The sequence below is a fragment of the Phocoena sinus genome, chromosome 9 (genome assembly GCF_008692025.1).
Source record: "Phocoena sinus isolate mPhoSin1 chromosome 9, mPhoSin1.pri, whole genome shotgun sequence".
NCBI lineage: Eukaryota > Metazoa > Chordata > Mammalia > Artiodactyla > Phocoenidae > Phocoena > Phocoena sinus.
The window spans coordinates 3,352,617-3,375,462 of NC_045771.1; the positions used below are offsets into that span (position 1 = coordinate 3,352,617).

The 22,846-nt window shown below is 43.4% G+C and overlaps 1 protein-coding gene across 1 annotated transcript in view; it reads right to left on the bottom strand.

Annotated features, from left to right (window-relative positions):
- The window catches only part of DPP6 (dipeptidyl peptidase like 6), a 776,249-nt gene that overhangs the window by 342,822 nt on the left and 410,581 nt on the right, over positions 1–22,846 (bottom strand). The window lies entirely within an intron of this gene.

A 22,846-nucleotide genomic window follows, 5' to 3' on the forward strand; every position in this document is an offset into this window, starting at 1 on the left:
GGCACAGATAGAAAGGAAACTGTCCAGGACCGACCAAGATGGCGGAGTAAGAGAATGTGGAGCTCACCTCCCAGCACAAACGCATCAAAAATACATCTACAGGGGCTTCCCTGGTGGCGCAGTGGTTGAGAGTCCGCCTGCCGAAGCAGGAGACACGGGTTCATGCCCCGGTCTGGGAAGATCCCACATGCCGCGGAGCGGCTGGGCCCGTGAGCCGTGGCCGCTGAGCCTGCGCGTCCGGAGCCTGTGCTCTGCAACGGGAGAGGCCACAACGGTGAGAGGCCCGCATAACGCAAAAAAAAAAAAAAAAAAAAAATACATCTACAGGTGGAACAATTCTCACGGAAAACCACCTGGAAACTGGCAGGAGAACTCTTTACAACCAAGGGTATAAGAAAGATCCACATGTGGGCTTCCCTGGTGGCGCAGTGGTTGAGAGTCCGCCTGCCGATGCAGGGGACACGGGTTCGTGCCCCGGTCCGGGGGGCCCGTGAGCCATGGCCGCTGAGCCTGCGCGTCTGGAGCCTGTGCTCCGCAATGGGAGAGGCCACGGCAGTGAGAGGCCCGCGTACTGCAAAAGAAAAAAAAGAAAGAAAGAAAGATCCACACGTAATCAGGTAGGAAGGGAAGAGAAGATTTCAGGCTGGGACCTGTGACCCCCGGAGGGGAGTCAGAGGAAAAGAGAACTTATATGGGTGGAGATCTGTCCTGGGGAGTGAGCGGTTCAAGCCACAGATTGGGCACCCCAATCCTGGGATCCTCTGCGGGGGATAGAGGGGGAGACAAGCCCCCTTGGCTGGTTGGAGGGCCACTGGGAGTAAGAGGAGGGCAGTGGGAAGCCTGGACTCTGATCGTGGAGAGCATGCATGTGCTGACTTGCCCAGGGCTGAAGGGCGCAGAGAGGGCTGTTTTAGGGGCTGCTGGGTTTCCTGCACCCACCCGGCTGTGCACCCAGCCCAAGCCATGCTCCAGCCCGACTCACTCCACCTCACAGCGTGGCGCTCGGCTGGGGGCCACCACCAGGGGGAGACTCCACGATGGGGCGCTGAGTTAACTGGGCATCAATTATTAACAAAGAGCAGAAGTGTGAATTACAAGTTCAGCAGCATGGAAGAGAAGACATAGGAAATCATTCTATTTACAGCAGACGTGGTTTTAGAGGACACTTAAAGGAACTCTGTCATTGGATGGATTTAGGTCAGTCTGAAGAGAAAGAAAAAATGATCATTTCTGCATGATCAATTGCAGGGCGGTCAACACATTTAGAGTTGGAAGGACACTTTTAGGATACTTTTCATGAAACACATGACATTTTTGTATTAGCTGTTTAGGTACAGTCACCCCAAAACTGCAGAGCAGATGACGGTTTTTCCTATTCCTACAGGTTATGAATTCATCACCTATTCTATAGTCTCACACAGCCACTAACATATGTCTCCTCGGGTAAAATCTAATGACCGACATCTCAGTCGACATCTGTTTGTTCTCACAAAGTTTATCAATCAAGAGATGAGTCTGTGTTCAATCAACAGTCGGCAACCCACGAGCATTCAGCACGAGTCATTCATTCTCAGGAAGAATCTGTCATTTTGCCAAAGAAGATGATCTCACTCCCTTCCCGTTACACATGATTTCTGTTTTGTAATAGAGGAGTGGAGATTTTATCTGTAAGACAGGCTGACTGGACACTCAAGGTCCGAGGGTGATCATCTTCTGTAGAAAGAACCATCCTCATCTCCATCATCTTCTCCACAAAGAAGTTCCTCTTCCACAGGTGGGAATAACTCATGGCGACGGAAATGAGAAGAGGGTTAAAATGCTATTTTTTAGCTTATAATTCTCTTTTCTTCACCTGAAGGCAAGGAGCTTTAACATTCAAAGCTTTAAGTGATATGGCATCACGCTTGGCAAGTTTGAAGGAAAAATTACTAGTAGAATCATCAATGATTCTATCATGAAAAATAATATAACATCTTTAAAGTACTTTATGTAACATTACACCTAGAAATACATGGGGATACTCTGGTTACCTAGAGAGAAAAAAAGTCATTTCTATGATAGGATTATCTGTAAGCTAATATAGATTTCACAATGCTGTTATAAAGAATCTGCCTCACAGATTTAAAGCTTTTTCCTCTAAATGGGCAATCAAAGTGAAAACACAATTATGTTTAAAAGTATACACAATGTAGGGAAAAAATGTGTAATATTTATGAATTGGCTACCATAATTTGAGACAAAAAAAAAAACCAGCTTTCTGTCAATGACCTCAGTGACTTTTATCATTAATCACTGGACGAATTTTGTGTAAGTAGATTCCAATTCTATGAGGAATCGTGGAACTGATTATGTGATGGTTTATGGCAAGCGTTAGTCTGGCATATATCTAGAGGACTGTGTTGCATTAATAATTTAAGTGTTTTAACAAATTCTGTTAGGATCATTTACAGCATGAGGAAAATTATATTACCAACTAATGTTTGAATAAATCAACTTCATTTGAAAATATAAAAGCTGTTAAAACAACACTACTGTAGGGTCCTAATAGATTCTCTATAAAAAGTTAGGAAAATGGAATATTCATATGGCCTACAATTCAGTTACATCAGGATACAATATACTTTATTTTTATTTATTTATTTATTAATATATTTATTTATTTATTTTTGGCTGCATTGGGTCTTCGTTGCTGCACGCAGGCTTTCTCTAGTTGAGGCAAGCGGGGGCTACTCTTCATTGCGGTGCGTGGGCTTCTTGTTGTGGTGGCTTCTCTTGTGGTGCACAGGCTCTAGGCGCAGGGGCTCAGTAGCTGTGGCACGTGGGCTCAGCAGCTGTGGTTCGCGGGCTCTAGGTGCACAGGCTCAGTAGTTGTGGCGCATGGGCTTTGTTGCTCTTCGGCGTGTGGGATCTTCCTGGACCAGGGCTTGAACGTGTGTCCCCTGCATTGGCAGGTGGATTCTTAATCACCGCGCCACCAGGGAAGTCCCAGGATACGATATACTTTATTGGATACACCATATGTTTACTAATCTGCTCTAGAATTTTGCTAAATTTTACCTTCTTTTGACAGTTAATACAATAATTTCTGGTTTTCTCCCCAGGCTTCTGGCTCCTCTGTCATGTGCCCACACGTTCTTACAGATTTTTACAAGGATTCTGTCATTTCCTTGACAAGCTGGTTGCTGTGGGTTAGGAAGAGCTTTTTGACAACTGGACAAAACATCAGCACTGCAAACCCGAGGCTCCTTTACCTGCTCGGAATCCTCAAACACTTGGTGTGGCCTTTCTACGCAGCCTCCGGGTCCAGAAAGAGGTGTGCTCAAACTGGCTTTGAACCTGACTATATGTGTCATATTGAATAAGTTAATTAACCTCTCTGAATGGGTGATAATAATATTACCTACGTCACTGGGCCGTTACAACAGTTCTTATATACTCTGGAGACAAGTTCTTTACCAAATGTGTGATTTGGAAAATGTTCTGTCATTCTCTGGGTTGCCTTTCACTCTCCTGATGGTGTACTTCGGAGCACAAAAACTTTCAATTTTGATGAAATCCAAGTTATCTATTTGTTTTTCTTTGCCGCTCATACTCTGGTGCCATATTTAGAATCGTCTGCCAAAACCAATGTCATGAAGACTTACTCCTTTGTTTTCTCCTGAGTTTAATAGTTTTACATTCAGGTCTTTGATCCATTTTGATATAATCTTTGTATATGGTGTGAGGTGAGGGTCCAATGTCATTCTTGTGTATATGGCTGTCTCATCCTAGAACCATTTGTTAAAGAGATATTGCCACTCATTTTCATGCTGCTTTACCATATTTTAAGCATTTTCACAGATGTGATATTTTGCAATTTTACTCTGTAACACAGAAGATTAATGCAATCACCTACCTCTAAGGTTGATAGGCTTGGAAAGTGTAATTACTGCCTTTTTCCTCCTGAGGCTTCAACCAGCCTACATTTCCCAGAGTCCTTTGAAATCAGGTGGGGCTAGGTGCCTGAATTCTAGCACAAGCTGAGGCAGAAGTGATACACAGAACTTCTAGGTTTGGCCTTGTTCTTCCCAGTCACCCAACTAGACTAAATTTCTCAGCCTCTTTGGCAGTTAGATGGGGGTCATGTGACTGACTCCCAACCAATTAGAAACGTAGGTAGAAGAGATGTACACCTCTTGCAGGCCTAGCCCCTAAAAACCTCCTGTAAGAAACTCTCCATTGTCTTCCTGAGTCTGTCACCAAGTTACAGAGTATCCAGTGGAGGAATCGGAGCTCTCACAGGTACGGCAGCCACTAGAGGAAGGAACCTCAGTCCCTGAAAGATCACACGGAGTAACCCGCAGGCCAGCCCAACCCACATTAGCTGCACTGTGAGGAAGAAATAAAACTCTGAAATTTTCAAAGTGCCCAGGCAGAGATGGGGAATTCAGGTACAAGACAACAAGAGGGAGCTGGGCTCCTGAGACACAAGTGAGTCACACAGGGGGTGGTCATGGAAAAACATCCCAAGCTGGGGAGCAGGAATCAGAGTTGCTTTTCAAAGATCCAAGTCCTGGGCAGGGAGGGAGCAGAGACAGATGGACACATCACAGAGAGCAGCAGCTCAGACGGCTTAACTGTCCTTTGCTTACAAAACTAGCAGACTTGTAATCTAAGGCTCCTTCAGTTAAGCTGAGTAGCTGTATGTGTAGAGGGGAGACAACAGTTCTTTCTCCAGGATTTGAAGAACTGTCAAAAATTAGATTGATTCTGAGTCGCCTCAAAAGAAATAATTAGACCCAAGGATCAGCAATTCTAGGGATAAATTTTAGATTAATAATATAAGGAACTATCTACCAATCACTGCTGGCTTCCTCAGTAAGAGCAATGAACTACACTGAACGGATGGTTCAGACACAGCTTGGTTGAGCATAGTCCAGGGGTGGCAGAGAGATTGCTTTATTGCCTTTACTGTTGAGGACATGAAATTAAACCTCTTCCAGTCCGGCTTCTGCGCGCTGTCCCCACACATGGTTGACTAATGTCCACAGCAGGGTCTTAGTCCAGAATGCCCAAAGATGCTAAATATATGCTCATAAATTCCTTTAAGATCTCACTTAAGAATCACCTCCTCTACGAAGCCTTTGAGGAGTAACACTTCTCTGTATGTGCCATCTTCACTTTGAGTTTAAATGTATTTTTCTTCTGAACCTCTTCATGTGATTATACTTTCTAAGTATTCTCCAGATGTACAAAGGTTCATTTTTTTAAAACTTCCCTGTTATTCCATAAGTACCAAGGGCCTTTAATAACTCAACCCAAAGAGCTTTGTATTATGAAGGGCATACAGTTGGTACTTAATACACTGAATAGTCATCCAGAAAAAAGCACCTTAGGAAATCAGATAGTATATTTTGTTCACTTGGAAGCCAATTTCTGCACCTGCTGGAGACTCTGGCAAACTCGACGTGGTCCAGGCCTAGAATTTTACACCATTTTATGGTGTAAAATTTCCAGGCTGTCAGAGCAACTTTCTAGGGAAATTGTCTCCATCCCTGTTAACCAATTACTATTAAAAAGGGAAAATGGAGCTTCTCTAGTGGCGCAGTGGTTAAGAACCCACCTGCCAATGCAGGGGACACGGGTTCGAGCCCTGGTCCAGGAAGATCCCACATGCCACGGAGCAACTAAGCCCGTGTGCCACAACTACTGAGCCTGCACTCTAGAGCCCGTGAGCCACAACTACTGAGCCTGCACACCTAGAGCCTGTGAGCCACAACTACTGAGCCCACGTGCCACAACTACTGAAGCCCGCGCTCCTAGAGCCCGTGCTCTGCAACAAGAGAAGGCACCGCAATGAGAATACTGTGCACCACAACGAAGAGCAGCCGCCGCTCACTGCAAGTAGAGAAAGCCCGCACGCAGCAACGAAGACCCAATGCAGTCAAATATAAATAAATAAAATTTAAAAATAAATAAAAAGAGAAAATGTATGAGTACAAAGTAATTCTGTCCCTAACTGAAAGTATAGAAAGGAATTTTTGATAATACTTCTCCATGTTAATGCCATGACTACACCAAGCAGTGTCTGGGTCGAGGGTCACTAAGTTCTTTTATCCTAAATATGGATCTTAATTTCAAGAGAGAAAGAGAAACATTTTTCTCTTTCAGGTACTATGGGTTATCATATTTTATATGCTCTCAGCATTCTATACAGAGAAGAATGAAAGAAAAATTGCTTTTAAATATGTTATTTGGGAGAATTTAGCTAAATACTGAGTGCCACATTAAGAAAACAAGACCGCATGCATTTTATTATTCAAAGGATAGTCCCTCTCAAAGCATTAGCCATTTCAGCACTGCACAGTAAATGTGCCAATGTGATTCTTTTTCAGATAATGGTACTGTTATGAAAAAATATATTCTTAAACACTAAAAATGTCAGAAATATGGGTTTCAATCTGCTCAACCCTCACCCCCACAGAAACACACTGCTCCCAGTAGCATAGAAAATTGTGAATATTTTAAAGTCTTTCCTGAAAACTCTTGAAAGCATTGATGGGGAACAAGCATCCTTTTGAGTATCATCCAATATTATATGTATCGAAGATGACAATCAGGTCACTGTGAATACAAAGAAGAAAAGGATTATAAGCAAAATCCCTTGGAAGGAGGAGCTACTTCCAGAATGGCAGAGTAAGGACCTCTGAAAACCTGCTCCTTTATAAAAGCAATGAGATTGCAAAAATTGTCAAAATGAATTTCCCAAAACTTTGGCAATTAACCAGTGGCTTCCAACAATTCTAGATGCATTTATTCAAGAAAACTGGTTGAATTTTGGTCAGAATACTGAGCTTTGCAGTCTTTTAACTTGCTCTATTCCCATCTTCCTCCCCCCATCTACATGTTAGTCTTGAAAACCAACACCCTCGTGATGAGAGTTGCCATTAAAATCATCAGCTCAGACGCTACTGGAGGGGGAACAACAGCTTTATAGTTCTCCAAAAGCCCCATTTCTAGAAGATTGTCATTATTTCATCTGTCTGGCTATTTCTTAGAAACCTGCACTCACAGGGTTTGTCTTTACTTGATCTGACTCAGAGCTTGCTCACTGCAAAGGACTTTCCCTTGGGGCATTTGTCAGAAACAAGCAGTGACAATTGTTTAACACAGCAGCTGCCTGAGGTGATGATACCAGCTGGAGTAAATGAGAAGTTGACCAAAAAACCTAAAAGGAAAAGCTAGGGAATGAGCTGTCCATGAGGGCTTTGAAAAACTCAAACATATGGCTGGGAATCTAGAAGGCTATTTTTAGGTGCAGGACTAGATGCATACCTAGGAAATATCTAAGAATGCCCTAAGCTCTCACCTCTGGCTGACCTTGAGACTCTGAGAAGGCAAGAAATAAAGACTATGGCAGGGTTGTAAATTGCCTGAGTGTTGACATTGTGTCCTAACACACACACAGAGCTTGTTGGTAAAAACTGGGAGATTTATTGGTTCAAGGTGTTTAAGGAATCTCTAGCCAATCATTATCTGAACACTAAGCGACCCCAGCAGAGACTTTAGTAGCTACACATGAAAAGAATGCAGACTTTACTGAATTAATTCAGGAAGGCCATTAAACATATGAACATCAAAAACAACAACAAATATCAGTAAGACCTGGGAAAAAGGGTAATATGATTTCCAGAGCTGCCACTATATCATTTAAAATGTCCACTATATAACAAAAAATCACAAGACACACAAAGAAACAGGAAAGTATGGCCCATACACAGGGAAAAACAGCAGTCAATAAAAACTATTCCAGAGGAAGACCAGACATTAGACATATTAAAAAAAAACAAACTTTGAATTAGGTATTATAAATATGTTCAAAGAACTGAAGGAAATCATGTCTAAAGAACTATAGAAAAGAATGAGAACTATTTCTCATCAATAGAGAATGTCAATAAGGAGATAGAAATTATCTAAAATGAACCAAATAGAAAGTCTGGAATTGAAAAGTATAATACCTGAAATAGAAAATCTCACTAGAACAGTGTAAAATAATATTTAATCTGACAGAAGAAAGCAGTAGTGAACTTGATGATAACTGAGATTATACAGTCAGAGAAACAGAAAGAAAAAAGAATGAAGAAAAACCAACAGAGTTTCAGGGACTTGTGGGACATCATCAAATGTATCAACATATGCATAATGGGAGTCTAAAAGGAGATGTGAAAGAGAAAAGACCAGAAATAGTATTTGAAGAAATAACAGCAAAAATAGAAGAGAAGAAAACCCTTTTCAGCTCATTCTACGAGGCCACTAATTCCTTGAAACAAAAAAACAATGACATCACAAGAAAACTACAGACCAATATCTCTTATACTGATGCAAAACCCTCAACAAATATTAGCAAACCAAGTCTAGCAACCTAAAGAGGATTATACACCATGATGAAGTGGAATTTATCCCCAAAATACAAGGCTGGTTCAACACAGGAAACCAACCAATTGTAATGCACCATATTAACAGAAAGAAAAACAGAAGCGGCATGATCATTTCAATAGGTACAGAAATAGTATCTGACAAAATCCATCACCCTTACCTGATAGAAAGACTGAACACACTAGGAACAAAAGGGAACTTCCTCAACATCATAAAGGGCATCTATGAAAAACGTACAACTAGCGTCATAAATAATGGTGAAGGACTGGTAACTTTCCCCTTAAGATCAGGAGGAAGACAGGGATGTCCACTCTCACGCCTTCTGTTCAACACTGTACTGGAGGTACTAACCAGGGCAATGAGACAAGACAAGAAATAAAAGGAAGCCAGATTGGAAAGGAATTGCTTACTGTAGAAGATACGAATATACTAAAATCCGCTGATTCATATATTTAAAAAAATATTACTCAAACATATGCTTGTACACCAGTGCTCATAGCAGGATTATTCATAATAGCCAACATGTAGAAACCACCAAAATATCCATCAGCTGAGAGTGGATAAACAAAATGTGATACACACACAATGAAATAATACTCAGCCATAAAAGGAATGAAATTCTGATATGTGCTACAAGATGGATGAACCTTGAAAATATTATGCTAAGGTAAATAAGCCAGGCACACAAGGACAAATATTGTTCAATTCCACTTAGATAAGGCGCCTAAAGGAGTCAGAGAACAGAGAGTGGAAACGAGATGACCAGCGGCAACAGGGCGCTAGTATTTTAATGGGAACAGAGTCTCTGTTTGGGACGATAAAAAATGATGGTTGCACAACATTTTGAATACACTTAATACCATCGAACTATACGGCAAAAAGAGCTAAAATGGTAAACTTATGTATATCTTACCACAATACAAAAGTGTCTTGTAAAGAAAACAACAACAAACTTTTAAAAGGGCAAAAACATTAGGGAGAAATTTTAAAATACGAGTTTTTAAAAATTAAAAAATGAAAATTAGAGGGAAGGCTACTGCCAAAGAAACTGCACATGAACGGTATACTCAGATGGGGAAATTTGTTTCTCACTGGGGTACAGCTTACCGGTTCTGAAACTTCTGTACACATATGCTGGGGTTGGACAAACCAGTTAATGGACGGCAGATGGTGGAAGTCAAGTTTTTTACTGTGCATGAGAGAAATTACCGATAACCAACAACTGACAAGTAGAACATTCCATGTAGACACCTCAATATGAACTCATGTTTAGCTTAATATAGACGCAGGCAGAGATGAGAGAGGGAGAGACAGAGAGACACGTGGATATACACAGGTTTGTACGCACACATGTATTTCCTCACTCTGTCAGCGGTGAGGGCTTAGAAGCAATCATGTCCTTCCTGGTACCAATGATCACAGATCTTGTTTCTAACATGATTACTCAACAGAAGGAACCAGAGTTCCTTGGAGAAATGGTTAATTCTAGGGCTGGGAAGGGAAAATATAAGTCTGGAGCATCCTGTAGTATGAGAAAGGAAGAAAGAAAGAGAAAAAGGAAGAAAGGAAGGAAGGAAAAGAAAGGAAAAGAAAAAACCCACAGTAATGAAATGGCACACGAGTCGACCTGAAAGGGGACCCGATGGACAAAGCCAGACCACTTGAGAAAAAAAAGAAAGCAGTATTGAATTACAACACAAAGTATAAAATGAATATCTATGAGTTGATATTCAGATAAATAAATGGTCCAATAAATAAATAAATGGAATGGCACAGAACAGACAAATCTGTCATGCAGAAGGATTCTAAATAATTGATACAGATATTCTGCTGCCAGCAAGTTGGGACATGACCTTCCACTCCTGTGCATGGTCATCCCCTTCCAAAAGCACAGTGTGAAAAGAGGGACGAAAGAGGGACTTTACAGAGATCCAACAGGCACCGCCTCAATCAGGTGCTCAAGTGTGCCTGGGCATCCGTCATGTCGACAGCACATACCCTTAATATAACGTGGGGAAGACGGCACTTTACTCCCATGGTCTTCCTCTCAAAACCCTGTAACCCCAGTCTAGTGATGAAAAAACCAGAAACACTGCCATTTAAGAACATTCTACAAGACACTTGACAAATATTCCTCAAAATACCTGACTTTGACATTTAGACTTTTCAGATGCTACAATCCAGAACGTAGTGAAAAGAATCCGTTCCTGGTCGGCCAGAAAAAATCCTCCAGTTCTAGTTCAGCAAAGACAAAGTGGAACAGTTTTTCTCAGTTCAGTTCACCAAATATTTATGGCCCTTAACTTCCCAAACCACCGAGTCTCTTTCAATACGGTAATTTTGCAGGTCCCAGACATGCATGTCCTGTGCCCCAGGGAATGCATGATTGAGAATTGAAAGCCACAAACTGCAAGTTTCAGAAACTCATCTGATTTTAATCAAGTTCCATAGCAAAAGAAAAAATTGATATTGTATATTTTCCATTTACTGTTTTGTCTTTTTAACCAAAAGCTGCCTACATTTTTAAAAGATAAACTTGGATATTTTTAGTGAAGAAAGGCTATTTTTAGAGGCAGTATTTAATTTTCATTCTCAGAAATATAGTATTGAGGTACTGGGTTGTAATGATCTGTTGGACAGAGAAAGAAGGATGAAACAAGAGTAATATTTCACATAAAATAAGGTCCCATAAGTTGACCGTTTGACTTATCTATTCCTGGACTTGTATCTCTTCCAAATCATACCTAACTACATTTAAGAAAATAATTATTGGGGCTCTTGGCTTTGGCATAAAGCAGCGCCGTCGCTCAAATGATCATCTGTCACGTGGCTAATATTATAAGTGACAGGCAGCTAATTTATACTCACGGTAACATTATATATTAGTAAGAATTAATAGGTCAGTGATCAAGAAATAATATAACCAGTTAACATGCCAGACAGCATCTGTCTTCATGCTTATTTGCTACACATATGCAATACATACATCTGCAGGGCAATCATAAATCTCTTTAAATGCCAGCCTTACAATCAATCCTCTAGCTAGACTAAAAATAGCACCGTTACAGTGATTTTCACGTGTGTCCTCAGCCACTGGGGGGCACTGTTTCATAAAATGCTCGAAGCACTGGCTTTCAGAACTGATTAAATACAACAGGGAGAATGAAGACGTATTTCTGAATTCATCAATATTGGTAACAGGGATAATTAAGAAAAATCAATGTTACTGTTCATGTTATTTATCCGTAGCTGTCATGAACTCTGGGTTTTAATCCCAGTTCACCTGTAAACTCAGCATGTCCCAAAAACCTGCAAGCCTGTTTTCTTATCCCAAAATCAGACATGTGCGGAAGTTTTCATAACCTATTTGGAATGTTTTCACAAAATATGTAACTCTGATCTTAAATGTTGTGGCTATGAGTCTCACTGGGTTCTTGAACTGCTCCTCTATTGAGAAGTTTTTTTTTGGTTTTTTTTGGTATGCGGGCCTCTCACTACTGTGGCCTCTCCCGTTGCGGAGCACAGGCTCCGGACGTGCAGGCTCAGCAGCCATGGCTCACGGGCCCAGCCGCTCCGCGGCATCTTCCTGGACCAGGGCACGAACCCGTGTCCCCTGCATCGGCAAGCGGACTCCCAACCACTGCGCCACCAGGGAAGCCCTATTGAGAAGTTTTTGTTGTTGGATTTGACCAATTTAGCTGAAGTTGAACGGTCATACCTGATTTGAAAGCAAGAGCCGAGTTCTTTTATCATCATCTGTAACAGCCAAGTCTGTGTGTTCACAAAGTGCTCTCAGACAAGTAGTCTCACCTTGCCTCAAACAATCACCTGAGAAAAGCATTACTACAGGTACATTTAATAGATGAAGAAACTGACGATGGAAAAGGCTGGGGTGGTGAGTATGGACCCAAGAGTTTCCTGACTTCAAAGCAGGTACTCGCTCTATTTCACTGTGATGCTGTTTCCTCATCACCACAGGACCTGAAGGGGCTCAGTGAATATCTTCTGAGTAAATAAACACATATACAGCAAACACACAAAGGGATAAATAAGCCTGTTACTTTGCCTGCTTGGCGAAGGAACGCTACAGTGACAGGTGGTACTGTATTGAGAAAGGTACTCTCAGCTCACTGATGAATTCTCAGTTTTCTGTGTTAGAAGAAAAGCAGAGAAAGCAAGAATAAATGGAATTCTCAGGGGATCTGGAATCATGCAGGGGCGGAATAACCATGGTAACAGCAGCCGACCAGGCAGAAACCTGGAAAGACAAGTTCAGGTTTCCTGTTACGAGCACGGAAGCCTTCAAGTGTGAAGACTCTCATATGTATAGCTGATTCACTTTGTTATAAAGCAGAAACTAACACACCATTGTAAGCAATTATACCCCAATAAAGATGTTAAAAAAAAAAAAAAATAATAAAGTCATGTTAGGTACTTTTCCAAAATAAATAAATAAAAAATAAATAGTTAATTGACCTTAAAAAAAAAAAAAAAAGTGTGAAGACTCTCACACTTGAAAAGACTAATGAAAATGTTATGCAAGCCTGTGCCTTAGTTTGCATGTTGTCCTTTTCCCTCTCCTGCTGCAAAGTCACAGTCCTCAACCGTGGTCCTGATCCCATGGTTCCCATGCTCAGGTGGCCTGGAGCGCCCCCAAGTGCTCACAGAATGACACTCCAGGTCCCGAGGGCCTACTTTCTCCTGTCTCTCACTCAAGCTCCAGTCTAAATGCGAAACGTTCCCAGATCTTCTTTACTCCAAATGTCCTCTGAGCCCGTTGGCTGTGCACTGCGGTCAGGCCCGCACCCACACCAGGGCACACTCAGGGTCCAGCACCCTCCCAGAGAGGGCACACCTTCATGCTGGAAGTCATCATGTAACTTTTTACAAGAGAGCTTGGCCTATTTAAATACATCTGAGTTTATTGCTAGGTTTTTGTTTTTGTTTTTAAGTAACATGAGTTTCAGAATGATTGAGAGTTGTGTGAAGCGTCCCCAAAGGACACCCCTGCAGCCATGTGGCCTGCGGACAGACTGGCATTGGCACTATTCTTTGCTTGGTTTTTTATCTGTTTGTTTTTACTATTCCATACATTTCAAGCTTGGAGAGTCAAAAGATTAAGGATGCTATGGGTGTGTGGTTTTCCATCATTGGAAGAAAAATCCCCAGGGAGCACAGGCTGGGAAGAGAATGGCTCCATCTCCGGGCACTGCCCCCCTCCCCACCCCAATCCAGCTCTCCTCCACCGGGGGTAGAAGCGCTCCATTTCCTAACCCTTGTTTCATGGGGTGGGAGGGGGAGCATAAAGCGGTGTTCCCTCGAAGCTTGTCACATCTCGGGAAAACCCTGAGTGTAGTGCGGGTGTGCGGCTACAGCTGGGCTGCCCTCGTCTGTGATGCTGGGGAAACGAGGCCGTCATCAGCTACCCGGCGGGTCCCCTGGGGAGGCTCTCAAGTCCGGCTTGTGCTCCTAGGAAAGCTCCTGATCCTTGCCCTTCCACACCATCTACATCCTATTTCAGGGCCCTCAGCTTCCCCTCAGCAAAATCTTCCTAGGATGGTCTTCCTAGGAGCTACAAGATAGAATTCAGTCACCCGACCTGACATTCAACATCATACAGCCTGGTCCCCAAATCAACTCATAAATTTTCTCTGCCTCAATCCTCTTTACAGAAATGGTGCCAGGTCGGATCTCTTCAAAGATAAAATTCATGTAATGAAAGTCACCAGTGCAACCATTTTCAAGTGCACAATTCCGTGTTTTGGGCATACTCACACAGTTGTGCCGCCGTCACCACTGTCTACGTCCAGAGCATCTTCATGCAAACTGATGCGAGGGCTGTCTGTGCCTGACCGCTGTACAGCGTGGCTTCTGCTGAACCCCTGCTGTCCCTCTGGAGTCTAGGATTTGGGGATGTGCTGGGCACCTGCCCCCCATGCCTCGTGTGACTAGCCCAGACAGAGCCCGTGAGCACTGAGTCTCTAACGACGCTCCTGGGACATGATATTTCACCCGTGTTGCCACAGTCTGTTTTGGGGGAATTAAATGTGTCCTGCATGACTCCACTGGGTGAGGACTCTTGGAAGCTGGTGCCCAGTGTCCCCTGGACTTGGCCCCATGTGCCTTTCCCCCGATGATTCTGCTTTGCATCCTTTTGCTGTAAGACGTCACAGCTGTGGCTAACTCTGTGCTGAGTCCCGGAAGCCCTCCTAGAGGACCACCAAACCCCAGGGTGGTCTTGGGGTCCCCGGACACGTGCAGGTAAAAAGATACAGTGTATGGGATTTCTTTCAAAATAGTTGTGTGTGGGGGTGTTTGTAGGGTGAAGTTGAAACAAGGATGGGCTTGTTAATCGTTAAATTTAAGGTGGGGGTATGTGGAGTTGACCACTCTCTAATTGTATATGGGATTGACATTTTTTGTTAAAAAAGTAAAAGTAAGTGAAAGGGTCTGGTGTTCTAAAGGATGAAGGACACATTCTAAAACAATTTTCTAGCTAATACAATGAAAATGAATGAGGAGACTTAAGTGATGGCCAGTTATGTTGCTCCACGCCAGCGCCCAGCTGCTGGCTCCACACCACGACGTGGAGTTTGTGACAACTGTGACGTGCACACGAGTGGACCCACGACTCTCCTCCTGGTGGTCAGGTTAAACTGGGTGCTAAATATAAACAAGAGCCTGGTTTCTCCGGGAATGGACTGCTGCGGGGCTCACACTGTGGTCCTAGAAGGTGGGGACATGGAGCTCCAGACAGCGTACAGCACGGCAAGGGCCCTTGTGGGTTCGCGCACTTGTTTACCCTTCCCCTCTGACCTCCTGTGGTCCACACTGCCAGATGCCCGCCCAGGGTCCACCCTGCCTCCTCCTCTTTACTATAGGAATCTCAGTTTTGTCTCGGGATTCAATATGTCCAGCTAAAAATACTCCCCTCCTATGGGGGGATGGGGGAGGGATGGAGTGGGAGTTTGGGGTTAGTAGACACAAACTATCGTATGTTGGATGGATAAACAACAAGGTCCTACTGTACAGCACAGGGAACTAGATTCACTATCCTGTGAAAACCACAGTGGAAAAGAATATATATGTGCATAACTGAGTTACTTTGTTGTACAGCAGAAATTAACACAACACTGTAAATCAACTGTACATCAATAAAATTAAAAAAAAAATACCCTCCTCCTGCACTTCCATGCAAGAAGACGGCGCAGTCACACAGCCAAGTCCAGGGCAGAAGGCTACTGTGTCTTCTGTAAAGTGGTTACTCTCCAACAAACTTAACTGCCTGCTTTTCTTTTTTAAAGCATCTGAAGATAAAAGCCGCATGTTACGGATGGCAGATCAGGGATCTACAATAGTGGTTCTCAAAGGGGGGTGAGCGGGGTGACTTTACACCCCAGGAGACATTAGGCCATGTCTGGAGGCATTTTTGATGGGGTGCTACTGGCATCTTAGTGGATGGAAGCCAGGGATGCTGCTAAATAACCTACAGTACATGGGACAGCCCCACACGAAGAATTACATGGTCCAAATGTCAACAGTACCAAGGCTGAGAAACCCTGCTCTGAAAGAAGCTGGCACTCTCGATGACATTTTTTGGGCAGTGACACCAGCCACAAACCATCTATCTCTGGTGTCCTGCATGTGAGGAAAATTAATTTTTTAGTTGGTTAAGCCAAAATCAGTCTGAGTAATTCACTCTCCTTCCATTTTTTTTGAGTTCTCAACTCCTTCTGAACTTGGAAGTTTTCAGAGGGCTCTCTTCTGATCTCTACCTCACTTAAGTCACATGTCAGGTCTGACGTCTTCTGTAACTACACAGAGAGAGGCTGACACTGTTCTCTGAGACGATTCTCTTCCATGCTTCTGTTTCACACCTTTCCCTGAACATAGAGCTCCTTCCAGACTGCATCTTCTCTTTCTTGTTACCATGAGAGAGACACAATCCACCCTCTCCCCATCGCCCAGCTGAGGAGGAAGACCCATGTGCCCTCGTGGGGTGAGCTGGCTGGGTTTTGGTGTAAAGTAAGATTGGGGTGGGGCGTCCAGTGGTCAGGGGTGGGATATGGAGATAAGTAACAGAAAGGAGAAAAGCACCCATAAGCCTGATTCCAGGAGATATAAGTTGCTGACACTCTGTTTTACTCTCTTTCAGATTTTTCCCTCTTAAGTATATGTAGGAAATATAGATTCTTTTTAAGAAAAATGGGTATATTTTATGCTATTTTCATTTTTTTTCAACTTAATCCCATATTGTGAATGTCTTTCTGTGGATGATGATCTTATGTAGACAGTTCTATTCCCATTCCTGTTCTTGAAGACAGATCTCCCCACCTGCCCTTCGTCCCTCAGTCTCAACTCCAGGTTAAAAGTTCTCTCAGCAGATACAATTCAAATTAGAAGACGTGCTGCCTGGACTGGCTATCCTAGTGTTCTTAGTTGTTTAATCTGTAAAAGGAGAGGCCGGGCTACAAGATCATGAAGGTTCTTCTCCGCGCTCCCCGGCTTTGAGCTCTGAGAAATACCATCCTCCGAACTATAAGGTAAGCTCCCTGAGACAGGGAGCTGGCTTCACCTCCATCCTTGGTGTCCAGAACAGTGCCTGACACATAGTAGGTCCTCCTCACAGTGTTGGTTGAGTAAGTGCCCGAATGAACTAGAATGCAACTTCCTTGAAGATGGGGGACACATTTTCTTTCAAATACAGGCTTTAACAATTAAAAAAAATCCAAAATTCCTTAGCTACCATTATGCAGGGGTGATCTACACTGGACATTTAAAGAATACTGGGTGGTGGGTGGACGCTTCTAGTTTTTGATGTGACACAGAGGCAGACTTCTAGCTTCTTCCCAGCTGGCACTCCGAGCTCCTGTAGGACCACGAGGGAGGCTGGTCCAGCTCAGCAGCACTGCCTGGATGCTGTTGCTGGATCATATCTAAGGGACCCTTTCCCCTTCCCATTAGAGAGGCCCCTACAAAGCGTATAACAGAGTCAAAGCTCCATTCCTGCCATGGACAGAAGGGAGCCCAACTCTCCTTCTGGTCTCTCCACGTGTGCGATTCCTCCTCAGTGCTCAGGGGACATTTCCCAGTAGAAATGCTGGAAATTATGGGATAAATAGATGATACCTGGTAATGGGATATTCTCATCTAGTAAAAACCTTAAATCCCTGGGCTCCCAGATTCCCCTTTTGGGTCAAGTTAATTACATTAAGTGAATTCTCATAGCTTTAATGTTCCTAACATCTTCATGCTCCTTTTCAGAAATTAATTCATCCCTTCTAGACAGGAAATTTGCAGGCCCAGACGCTGAGAAAAAGGATTACGTTTAATGCATTTAAGAGGTCCACTTACATTTGTATTTTTACTGAAATAAATTTTTTGCCAGTGTTTATTTTAGAGAGAAAAAAACTCTTAAAAACGTATCATGGGCACATCGTTAAAAATTAAGGTATATACTATTTGTGAAATCCTCAAATCTTAAGAGATTCTTCCTTAAGAAAATGTAAGACTTTGCCCAGTAAGTTGTCTATTACAAATATGTACTCTGGCTTGGGTATTCCCTATTGTTGAATCAAGGTGGAGGAGATGTACTCTACTCCAGCAGGAATTTATTTAATGCTCATTAACAAGGGCCTGCAGAAATCAGCTCCAGTGAGCCCTTGCTAGATGTACTGTTGGCCCAATGCTCAGGGATTTTTTCCTCCTCTTCCCCTCTCTGCATCCAGGTACATACACGGCCGTTTGTGTGTATGACTCACCATCCCTGTTGGCTTCAGAGCTTATTAAAGGAGGCAGACTTTGCTTAAGCCATCCTCCTGTCCCCACTGTGCCCTGCGAAGGACTCTGAATGAAGAAAGTGATTCATAAAAACATATATACGTGTCCTTTTCCTAGCCTACATCTACTCTCCACCCTTGTGATCCAGGCAGTAAAACAGGGCAGGTGTCACCATCCAGAGGCCACCACGGGTTCCCCTGCTCAGAGGAGCAGCCTGCAGAGAGGCCCTCGTGGTCTGACCCCCACCCACTTACCCGACTCCCACCAGTCCCCCCAGTGTTCCCAATTAGCTCTCCACAAGCCACGTCTCTTTTCCTGCAATATTAACAAAATTCCCTCCTCTCACCTTATACCACCAAGCATTTTTCCTTGACAAAGTCCTGGTAATGTTGAAATGTCCCTTTGGTCCAAGTGTCACCCCAAGAGACTCTCTGAGCCCTTACAGCAAGAAGTTTGTATATTCTATCAATGTCCTTTCTATGTACCCTCACTACACTCTGTCTGTGTCTTGGGGACGCACTCGTGGTTCCTTACATCATTTAACTATTTCTCTCAATTTCCCCCTAGTCTTCCTGAGGGCAGGACTAGGTCTTTATTTTTCTTCATACCATTTTTTCCATTTCTGACCAAAAGAATGAATGAATGAATGGAGTGAAACTGATTGTTCTAGAGGAGTGATGGGAAAACCCTGGACTGGGAACCACGAGGCCTGATGTATCAACTGGAGAAATCGTCCAGCCTCCGCGGCTTCTCGCTTTCCATGGAAGGGAGTTAGGAAGTCTGTCAGATGGTGCTCCTGGCTCTTGTCTCATCCCGCATTCTACGGTGTCTTGGAGACGCCCAGCAGCTCCGTATCGGGAGGGATCGACGAATGCTGCGTGGTTCTTACTGATCCACGATGTATTCCCTGGCACAGAAAACAACTCCGTGCTTGCATCTCTATACAGAGGCTTAGCAATCACAGTATGACACATGTGAAATGCCAGAAATAGCACTTCTCGTCCGGAATTCTTTTAAAAATTAAAAATAATTACACAGTTCAAGAAAGCCAATTTAGTGTAAATGAACTACTCCAGGCATTTTTATTTCTTAAAACTAGCAAGACTTCACATCATCAAATGGCATTTTCATTTATGTAAGATGACTGTCATCATATTATAACTATTTTAATCTCTCTAGGCATTCAAAAGATAAAGAAAGTCAATTTCAGAGCAAAGTCAATCCAAATATTTCAGTCCCGTCTTCTACATCTTTAAACAAAATGATGGGCCAGCAAGCCTCAACTGTTTCATGTCAAGTTGAATAGAATTTCCCCGGAGACCTTGGACGGTGTGTCTGTCCCGGGTGCCCAGTTCCCTGAAGCGTGGAAAGTCCCGCGTCTGTGCTTACAGATGACACAAGTTCCGACTGAGATTTGGATTCATGTCATCATTTTGTCCTCTTGTAACATGACTCACCCAACTATATTTCATTCACTAAAATCTCACTTGTCCCAAAGGCCTGAGAAAGGCTTGAAGCTGAGCCTCAGAAAGATCTGATTCTACCTCAGATGTGGCCCCTGCAACAGCCCTGGGGGCCCTTGTCCTCAGGTCGGATGACTTCTCTGAAAGACCCCATACTGAACTGCAGTGATTGCTCCTGGGAACACTAGCCATACAAGAAGCACTATCCTCCAGAGGAATCTCAGGTTAGCCTGCAAACTGGGGTCACTGGGCCTTGGCTAAAAGACAGATACAGGAGCTGCATGGATTTTAACTGGCTGGTGAAAGGCCATTTCCTGACTCTGGGCCACATCTTATGGGATAGTCTCAAATGAGTCTCACCCCTAAGAGGGTTTTACAGCTGATCTTCTGACAAAGCCTCAGATGCAAAGGAAAGGGGAAAATGAGAACAAGATCCCCATCCTGCTTAGAGGACCAGCTCCCTGTAGCAGGTGTAGGGTCCACATAACAGGTTTTGGAGAGAGACAAACCTGAAGTCATCTGCTCTGCTGTGACACTGGCCATAGGACTCAGATGATTCATTAACGTCTCTAAGCCTCAGCTTCCTCATATGTAAAATGGAGACACCAGCAGCCACAAGGAATTGCTGTGAATATCAAATGAGCTAATGCACACGCAACACCAAAACACCTGGTGCAGTGTCTAGCCAGATGGAGGAGGACAGGACAAGAATGAGGGCAGACGTGGAGGCAAGGAGGAGGGGCCCCTTTGGCTATCTCACGCCACAGAGAATTTTTATTCCTTTGAGATTCCTATAAAATCAACAAATACTTATCTCAACTTTCCCAGTATTTCCCTTTTGTGGTTGTTGGGCTCTTATATTGCTACCTTTTGTTGGCATGGACCTGCTCCCAATCTTTTCCAGAACAAAACGGGGTGAATTCATTTATTTCACTCTATGCATTCATTTAACTAACACTTCCTGGGCACTGCACGAGGTGCAGGGATACAGCCCTGGAATAATCAAGCAAATAAAAGTAACTGATGCTTTATAAGTTAACGTTTACAACATGCCTTATGTTCTACATACCAGGTACAAACAACGCCTTCTATCTATCTCTTTATGACCCTGAGTCATCTAACTAACCAGAGCTCCAGGCATCTGGCAGACACTTAATAATATTTATAAAGTGAATGGGTGATGCTCCAAGGATGCTGCTTTGTTGTTTTTTTTATTGGAGTATAGTTGCTTTACAATGTTGTGTCAGTTTCTGCTGTACAGCAAAGTGAGTCAGTTATATGTATACATACGTCCCCTCTTTTTCGGAATTCCTTCCCATTTAGGTCACCACAGAGCATTAAGTAGAGTTCCCTGTGCTATACAGTCGCTTCTCACTAGTTATCTATCTTATACATAGTATCAGTAGTGTATATATGTCAATTCCAATCTCCCAATCCATCCCACCTCCCCTTTCCCCCTTGGTATCCATACGTTGGTTCTTGACGTTTGTGTTTCTATTTGTGCTTTGCACATAGGTTCATCTGTACCATTTTTCTAGATTCCACATATACGTGTTGATAAACATTTGTTTATCTCTGTCTGACTTACTTCACTCTGTATAACAGCCTCTAGGTCCATCCACATCTCTGCAAATGGCACAATTTCATTCCTTTTTATGGCTGAGTCATATTCAAGGACGCTGCTCTACCTGTTTACATTGTTTTATGTAGTTTGATCCCTGGAGACTTAGTCTTGTTTGGTGCCATGATGGAATGAACCCTTGAGCTAGTGCAGTTGGAAATAAATCACTTCAAGAGATTAAGTTACTATCCAGAAGAAAAGTCATGAAAAGACACACTAGTAGAAGATTTGCTAAGGCCATAAACAAGCAGAGAAAGGGAGATTGCCATATTTTGCTTGGGAGCCCCAAATCACAATCCCCCTGCTTATGTCTGGGGCATTCCACAGTATCTAGAATAAACATCCAACACTCACAGTCAGCAGTGTTAATTTAAAACTCAAGCTCCCAGGGCTTCCCTGGTGGCACAGTGGTTGAGAGTCCGCCTGCCGATGCAGGGGACACGGGTTAGTGCCCCGGTCCGGGAGGATCCCACATGCTGCGGAGCGGCTGGGCCCGTGAGCCATGGCCACTGAGCCTGCGCGTCCAGAGCCTGTGCTCCGCAACGGGAGAGGCCACAGCAGTGAGAGGCCCGCGTACCGCTAAAAAAAAAAAAAAACTCAAGCTCCCGAATAAAAATTAAGAGCATGACCTTGCTCCCTGGTCCTATTCATTTTCCCTGTTCATCAAGGACACGCGTCAGATGGAGGGGGGATGAGGTAAGGTGGAGGAGTCCTTCTTCGTCTAAACCCTGCTGTTGAGTGCTGATTCGAAGGAGAGAGAGGCAAAGACGCTGGGCGAATCTGGGGCTCTAAAGGCAGAGGAAGATGATGGGAGGGGTAAAGGAGAGCATGGGTTTACCTGAGAGCCAAGTGAAATGGAAAGTGCTTTTTAGCCTTTAATACACTGCATCTCCTCTTAGGCCCTTAATGACTTATTCTAGTCCTGTCCATGGGATTCGGGCATCAGGAAGAAAGGCTTTTCTTCGCTTAAAGAAGAACTCAGAGAGGTGCTGATGTGGTCATTGTTTCTCATGTCCGTCATCTGGTAAATTAGCAGCCTCTTATTTGCAATCCATTTGTTTATTTAACCTGACTTACTTCGGGCTCTTAACGCCAAATTAAGTTTTAAAAACCCAACAATTTGGTTTAAGGATGAACACCAACCTAGGCATTTTATGTTCAGTAAAAACCTATTTTCATGTGAGGAGTCACTGAGAAGAAAGTCGGAAAAGAAAACATCCCCGGAAAGGTTGGTATTACACTATGTTGCCATTTGCCGCTCTGATTTCAGCCAGAAAGCTGCCTTGCCACTAGCTGCCCACAGCACAGCCTGAGCCTGCTGGTGTGTATTCACAGGCAGATTGCACGGATCTCATTTCCGAGGCAATATGAACAAGGTATTAAATAGCTACAATGACTTCTAAGATGCATTCCTGATCTCTGGCTATTGCTCTACAATCCCTGTTACCAGAGGTGAGAACAAGACAGCAAATGGGCAGGATCTGTATACATCTGTCCTTTAGAATTCCCGACGTGGAACTTATCAACCCCCAAGTAACTAGCCTGGATTTACTGAAAATCTACTAGC